The sequence below is a fragment of the Dreissena polymorpha genome, chromosome 1 (genome assembly GCF_020536995.1).
Source record: "Dreissena polymorpha isolate Duluth1 chromosome 1, UMN_Dpol_1.0, whole genome shotgun sequence".
NCBI lineage: Eukaryota > Metazoa > Mollusca > Bivalvia > Myida > Dreissenidae > Dreissena > Dreissena polymorpha.
The window spans coordinates 182,379,786-182,388,285 of record NC_068355.1 but is presented as its reverse complement, the minus strand read 5'-3'; the positions used below and the strand labels follow the sequence as shown (position 1 = coordinate 182,388,285).

Below are 8,500 nucleotides of genomic sequence, written 5' to 3'. Positions count from 1 at the left end.
ACAAACATTATATGGTCCTCTTAAAAATGAATTTCTGGAGCTTTAGGGGTCTTCTTCCCCCTCCCCCCCCCCTTATGCCCCCACAGCATCAGGGGTGTGACCCACCCAGCAAAATTGTCAGGTTTTCAGACATTTTCAAGACATGTAGATCAAAACTTTTAGACTGTGGCAAAATTAGACACATTTGACAACAAGTAGCAGCGTTATTGAAACTGTGCTGAAATCTTGATGTGACCTTCAACTTACAATGTCACACAGGCCTCTTCCGCCCTATGCCACACAACAAGTAGCAGCGTTATTGAAACTGTGCTGAAATCTTGATGTGACCTTCAACTTACAATGTCACACAGGCCTCTTGCGCCCTATGCCACACAACAAGTAGCAGCGTTATTGAAACTGTGCTGAAATCTTGATGTGACCTTCAACTTACAATGTCACACAGGCCTCTTGCGCCCTATGCCACGCAACAAGTAGCAGCGTTATTGAAACTGTGCTGAAATCTTGATGTGACCTTCAGCTTACAATGTCACACAGGCCTCCTGCGCCCTATGCCACACAACAAGTAGCATCGTTATTGAAATTGTGCTGAAATCCCTTATCCAATTCCAATGTTTTTATTTATTTTTTTAACTTTTAAATAAATAAGTTAACCTGATCCAGTGTAGAATCTGTTGCCTTGATTTGTTTAAAAAAAAGCAGTAAAATATGTTAAATTGATTAATTAAGACTTTCCTTTTTTCGCCTCAATAAAGGCCAGGCCCTTACCCCAAAATCAGATAAAAATATGTATTCAAAATAATCGTTATTTACCAGTTAACGGCTTCTTTGAAATATAAGAAAAACTATTTACATGCGATTATTTTTCCCAATTGAGCCAGTTTTGCGATTTTTTTCCCAAAAATGGGTTTTTTCACAAAACGAAATTCACAAAATTTCAGAGTGGCGTTTTCCCAAAATGGAACAGAAAAGGCCTTCACAAGCCACATGCAGTATTTCATAATTTTGCATGTTAATTGTCACAAATTAAAATAACTGTATTCAATATATTCAATCAAATGAAATTACTCCCACAACTGTATTACTAAAGTAGTGGTTCAATTACAAGTATCCTGTTTAATGTTTAAGCCTGAATGGCTGACTTATTATGCTTCATATGCTGTGAGTGACTCTGGGCAGTGTTTTGTCACCATTTTGGGAATGGGGCAGGGGCCCATTTGGATCATTGGGAAATTGCGTTGTTTTGGATCAAACTGGGAAAATGCGTTGTTTTGGATCAAACTCGGAAATTGTTGTTATATGTTGTGGTTTTTTTTGCTTACAAATACTTTAACATGGATATTTTTTGGATTGAGAATTGCGTTGGTTTGGCTTAACCCTTTCCTTGACAGGTACGCGTTTCTACGACCCTATCGATTCCCTGTCAAATACGCTTATCTACGCCTGTATCGATTCCCTGTTATCTACGCATTTCTACTACCCTATCTATTACCTGATATATACGCGTTTTTACGCGTCACGATTTAATTTGCTATTTAAATGCTTAAAATGACGTTTTAAGTGTAACAGAAATGCATATACACCTGCGTTCATCATTTTTCTAAACTGTCGAGTAAACATCCGGTAATGTTGCTATTTAAAGTTATGATGCAATTGGCGACCAATCAAGACGAGGGTTTACCATTTGACATGCGTAAATCACGTTCCGGGATGTGTGCGCTTCAGGCATTTCGTAATGTCCTAAAATAACTGCTATTCTCGAACCATATTTAATTTGGACATTTTCCGAAAACGTATTAATAACTCGTTAAAAATGTCGCAAAAATAAACACGTCCCATAGGGATATAATATCATTTGGGTGTAAATCGATTTCATTCTTATTGTTGTTTGATTCCATTATATCGTAAATGTTTGTTTCCGAGATCATATACGACTATTACATCGATATGTTAAATGGCATGTACACTAAAATGTTTTTACAAACGACACGTGCTTATCTAAAGTTTGTGTTTCGTAATACACAGGATATTGGATTATCGGTGCTTGATTGGGCAATAAAACAAAGACGCAGTCGGCGGTCTTCAATATGCCTTTGAACTGACCAATAATAATTAATAGCGCACATGCTAATCTAACATTTAGGGATAAGAAACACGGGTTCTAGACACTTTGAATAAACATGTTTACCGGACGCAGCAGTAGTCTTCAGATGACATTGGTGCGCGTGCCATGTTACCTCGGCGTTTTGTAATTTGGTACACAAATACACGGGTTTGTTGGCGACTTCTGGGTTATAAAGTTATATGTCGGCGATCAGATAAACTGGAGTATTTGATAATAAACTTGGAATTTTGCAAATAAATACACAAATTGAAGACTTAGTGAAGACGCCGACATTGCCGGATTTCGATCGGTAATAAAATGCAAAATGCAAATTAATTATATGAATATTCATGGCACATTATGCAACATCCAATTAAATTGTTACCGGTATCTATAAATGTTTATAAATCATTAGGTGAATTAATGTATTAGAAATACCAAGTTTCGTACGAATTTTATAAGAAATAATACAATTTATTTTGAAAATGCATGAAGTTGTTTGAGAAACTCTGTGTTTTTCTATAGTTATTTATAAGAATTTACATGAATTTTGAGGCTTGCAGAATGAATTTATAAAATAAAAAAATCTTCAAGAAAGAAGAATTGTAGTTTGGAAAGTAAGAAAAAAATTAATATTCCAAAATATAATTATTTGTATTTGATTCAACACACCAACTTCGCAAAGTTTCTATATGAGCTGGAAAGAGATTTGCATTTAAATGCAGTAAAACACACAACGGTCAACTTTGCATGACTATAACTGACCAATAAATTAAGGTATAAACATACAGTTTACACCACAGGAAAGGAAATTTTATTAGCTTAAACTTTCATATTGTGTATTTTTCAATAATATTTCAATTTTTATGAGAATATCACGTTTAAAAGCAATGAGGGTCATAAAACAGCGTTTTTCCAATAATGCCTGTAAAGATGGGGTACTGATATTGATAAGATGGCTATCAGCCACTGGTCAGCAGGCAGCTAGGTCTTGTGGTAACTGGAGAGGCTTATTTTGGCTAAATGGCTGTCAAGGAAAGGGTTAAACTTGGAAATTGTTGTTTGTTAGTTTTTTTGCTTACAAATACTTTAACATGGAGATTTTTGTCAATATTATAATATATAAGGTTCCACTAATAAGTCTGAATAGTGATGTAAACTACTTACAGGCCCAAACCCAGGCACTGGGCCCAGGGGCCCAGGCCCCCCCCCCCCCAGCTGGCTGTCCAGTTATGATTTTTATACGCCCGTCTATGACGGGACGTATTATGGTATACCCCGCGTCCGTCTGTCCGTCCGTCCGTCCGTCTGTTAATGTCGTACGCTACGTCAAATATCCTTTGACAGATTTTCTTCAAATTTTAACACAATCTTAATATTGATAAACCCTGATCCCCTTTCGTTTTTGACGGAATTCTGAATTGTCGTTCCAGAGTTATGGGACTTTGTTCGTCAAAATTTCGTGATTTCATTGAATGTCCTACTGTAGCTCAAATATCCTTCGATGGATTTTTTTCAAATTTCAACACAATCTTAATATTGATAAACCCTGATCCCCTTTCGTTTTTGACGGAATTCTGAATTGTCGTTCCAGAGTTATGGGACTTTGTTCGTCAAAATTTCGTTATTTCATTGAATGTCCTACCGTAGCTCAAATATCCTTCGATGGATTTTTTTCAAATTTCAACACAATCTTAATATTGATAAACCCTGATCCCCTTTCGTTTTTGACGGAATTCTGAATTGTTGTTCCACAGTTATGGGACTTTGTTGAATGTCAAGGAGACGGCGCTCCATGCTCATGTACTTATAAAATAAACCATGTATTCAAATACAAATAAACCATGTATTCAAATACAAATAAACTGAAGTAAAAAAATGATTCAAAGGGTTATTTATTACCTTACTACTTCATTGGCGAACGACGGGCGTATCATGCGCTCATGGCGCAGCTCTTTTTTTAATAATGGGCCTACTGCAAATTTTCTCACATGAAAGGGCCCACAGTACACTTCCCTGCAATACAAATGTGCATATGTCTTTTATTGCCCCTGATACACAAGAGGATTAGCGCTAATTTACTCGCCAGTGGAGAATAGCCCCTAGGCATTGTTTTCTTATCACCTTGTACACACATCCCCGATCTGTCAATTACCCATTGTGCTCAATGCTTCATCTTTTGATTGTGGGTGTAAAATGTCTTTTGATTGGACAAGGAAAGAGAAACAGCGAATGGATGGAACTGATACAGGTCGTAGGATTGAACGATAATAGTGTTTTCTCTTTTGAATTCAAACCTCCTCTAGAGTCATAGCCAGGGTTCCCGCTGTCGATCGCCATTGGCGCCAATTGCAACAAAATAAAAAATCTGGCGACAAAATTTTGTAAATGGCGATTTAAAAAAAAATCGGCATTTTTCTGCGTTCATATTTTCTTAAAATGACAAAAGACGCTGTGTTTACCAGCCGCTTTACGGCAGTCGTAATAATATAGATGTCCATGATGTAAGCGATACAGCTGTAATCAATGGAGCGTGGTGCTGACTGCAGACTACCGCAAAGTGGCATGCAATGGTGAGAATTGCGATTATCTGGGGTGTTGTTACAAGTTATCTTAATTGGTCGGCAGTTTTATGGCTTCAGAGATAAGACAACATTGAAATAAACCTACCGACTTTATGCTTAAATGTGAAGCGTTTGTCACAGTGTTCGAAGCCGATTCCAAGACCGTTACATTGACAACCATGTGACACTCAAAAAGGTAAGTATCGATTGTGTTTAGAAAAATCGGTGAAATTATAGAAAATAATTAAACATTATATTGATTCTATTTACATGTAAACGGTGACATTTCTGTTTTACTCGTCAACATGGCAAGTTCAGAGTGTATAACGACTTTTAGAAAGTGAACATTAGATTCTGATAATTATGAGACTCATTCCAGGGTTTTTTTTTACTAAGAAAGTGACGCCGATAATCGGCGTCTTCCCCTACCAGAATTTTTCCCCTAAAACTACCATTTCCCCTCCAAAAATATAATTTCCACCAAAATATAATATTTTACCCTCAAAGAAATGTTTTTTTCTTTCTTTTGGGAAGTCGACACTTATCCTATTTGTACCATGTACAACGATCTCGCGCTCTCTCTCTCCAGACGAACACTCAAATCTGGGAATCCCAGTGATTCTATATATAGCTCTTAAATTACGTCATGGAAACCGGGCAACTAATCGTATTAATCATGTGACTATTTTACTGGATTCCGGTCTTGCGCGAGAAGGGTGATTCGTCAATTAATTACCGGAAACCAGTTGAGTTTTCATCCGGGTTATGTGAAAGCCAAGATGGGTATAGACGTTAAAACAGAAAAAGTCTCACAATTGGCGTTCATACACGAACAAAATAAAACGTTCGGACTCGGAAAATATTAATTGCGTTGACGCATTTTTTAAGAATGAATCATCAAAAACCGTTGAAACCCAGCAGGATTCGGAGGTACATGTAATCAACATCGATTAATACTGTCGGATTATTGTGAAAGTAGACAATCGGCAGCTGCCGCACCTTTCCCTTCCAATACTGTAGCAGATCTAGATCGTCAACCCATTCATCATGAAATTGAAATCACAATATTGAAATCGTTCCCCGGCCCCAGTTGAAAACATTTTCCATTATTAGATCTACCCCTGCAACTTTATTTACGACTTTGACTTTAATATCATACTTGTTCATGTGTTTAAGAACAAAAAGGTCAGAGACATGTCTCTTTTTCAAAAAAAAAACCTGAAGTCTGTAGGCGAGTTATAGACATTGAAATGAACAGTTTTTATTTTTTCCCCAAATATGTCTTTTTTGCGCTCGATTTTCCCCTTTTACCCAGCGTCCAGCGTCTTCCCCTTTTTCTAAAAAAAACCCCTGCATTCAAAAATGCAAATGTTTCCCCGCTAACATTCAACAGCTAGCAAACAAAACCCAAACAAAGACAGTTGGTAAACAGAATTTCATTTCCTTCAATTTGATTTCCAACACACAATATATGCTGTATGAACTCTATATACTCTCAAAACTAATAAATTAATTCACTACCGGATGTTCTGTTTAAAAAAGGTAAACATCGTTAAGCACATGAAAATCCATTTGACACACACGAAAATCTATTTGACACACAATTTAATATACATGTACACAAATGCTGATTTTATTTGACTGTTGTGCTATGAGCTTTATGTAGTAGGTCATGTGCTAGCACACATTTATATTATTTATATACTACACATTAGTTGATTATTATTAGTAGTATATTAATATTATTTTTCCCTTTTTGTATTTTCAGATTACCAGAAAGCTGCATGCTGAAGCAACCAAGCTGTGGCAACATATTCAGGCTGCTAAGAAGGTGTCAATCAACAAGACTTACAACTGATTGAATGTGCCTTTATTTAATGAACAATCTTCAATGTGTTGTTATTCTTAATAATACTGTTATGAAATCAATTCCTTTAACATACTGTTCAATGCTCAGTTTTTGTTTGTATTACAATGACATGATCTTCATTGCCCAAATGTAGCCCCAGTGTGGAGACAACTTTTTAAATTTGGCGAAAGTGAGTGGCGACAACTTTTTAAAGCCCAGAGGGAATCCTGATAGCTTATTAAACATTTCTGTGAAAACTGTCTTGTAGATGATAAACATTTTATAATGAATTTACTTTGAAATTTTATATAGAGGAGGTTTGATTTCAAAGAGAAAATACTAGTAGGTTATATGTCAGTTACTGACATATAACCATAGTAGTATTTTCTCTTTGAAATCAAACCTCCTCTACAGTCATACAGTCATACTTTATGTTACATTTCATAATAAAGGTTTTTTAGTTTCAAAGGTTGCTTTAACTTCTTTAAAAAGTGTAATACATTTCTGACATCTAAAGATTTAAACATGTGTGAGAATTTCACACCAAGGGATAGTTGATAAAGCATGTCACGCTTTTTTTACCATTTTTACCCAGGGATGTCACAAACAGGGATCATATTTTTTTCGGTTTTGTCGGTCCTAGACCGATTGGGATCATGAAAGACCGATTGAAAGTCCCAAACAGTCGGTCCGATTCTGTTTGCTAAAATTCCCATGTCATGAAATCGATTACACATTGTACATGCTTACAAACCCTAATCACATTCTTATCTTGATTAGGTGTGGTAACAATTGGCTGCATTTTCTAAACCGGTCAGGACCGGTTTATTGCACGTCAGACCAAGAATCAAAAACTTGTGAACAGCGGATTAAAGACGCATCCGAAAAGACGCATCTGAAAGCACGCGCTGTTACTATACAAAACATGACGATACATTTTCCACCAGCGTAATAATCCGGTTATATAATTATGCATGAAAGTCGCGGATCTGATCGACAGAACAGCCGAAAGTTATTTTTATGGGCGGAACTTCACATAAAATAGTACACAAGAAAATAATATACATTGTATAAATCTTTAGTAAAACCGTGCTAGAATCGAAATAATTTGTGTACTTTTAACTTTGTTGTTGAATAACTCACGACCGGAAAATTAGATGCGTGGTTTCAAATGTTTTGCTCTCGTGATTAAATCCCTACGCATCTTAACTATTGGCCGTGGGTTATTTGACAACAAACTATAATGTACACGAATTATTTCTTAATTATTTGGTATGTTATTGTCAGTAGCCAACCTACGCACAGACATTTGTTTGGTTCAGTGCATGTTTGTAAGCTATTATCCAGTCGACAACAATTTAAAACATCGGTAAAGACTTATGAAAAAGTCTGATAAAACAGCACATGAAACAACAATAAAATAGCAAATGATAAAACCAGTTGAGAAAACTCGTTCCGTTTAAAAAAAATGCCTAAGGGAATTTAACTTGTACATTTATTATACCACCTTCATGAATGGCAAAATCAATGGTATATATTTTAAGGTAATTTGTCATGATTTCGGACATAAATTTTCGGACACTTTTTCTCCATTTATATCCGGACCGATTGATGTTGCGGGAAAATATGATCCCTGGTCACAAACTGTTACAAAATCTTGGACCCCCTTCCCTAAAGTACGTCACAAACTCACACTTTCGAACATTTTTTTAAATTAATACTTAATTTAAATTTAATCTAAAACTCAATTCACTATTAAACCGTATTAAAATTTCACTTACCGGTAAAAGAACTTTCACATTACAGGCTTTTATAACTGTAGGGTTGTTACGATGAGCAGTATGAATATTTATCCACGTGTTAATCTCTAATAAAAACGAAATTATAATTTAGATTTTCTTTCAACCCTTTACTAACTAAAAATGGAACAGTCCAATTATTTCGTCATTGAAATCTGTGTGGAGGATGTGCCTATTGAATAAGCCG

At 35.8% G+C, this 8,500-nt stretch overlaps 1 long non-coding RNA gene across 1 annotated transcript; it reads left to right on the top strand.

Moving 5' to 3' along the window:
* The first annotated feature begins 4,611 nt into the window (after window positions 1–4,611).
* On the top strand, window positions 4,612–6,562 carry LOC127864209 (uncharacterized). Its single transcript, XR_008041577.1, has 2 exons — window positions 4,612–4,861; window positions 6,434–6,562. It is a non-coding gene; the product is annotated as an uncharacterized LOC127864209 (long non-coding RNA).
* Window positions 6,563–8,500: the final 1,938 nt, after the last annotated feature.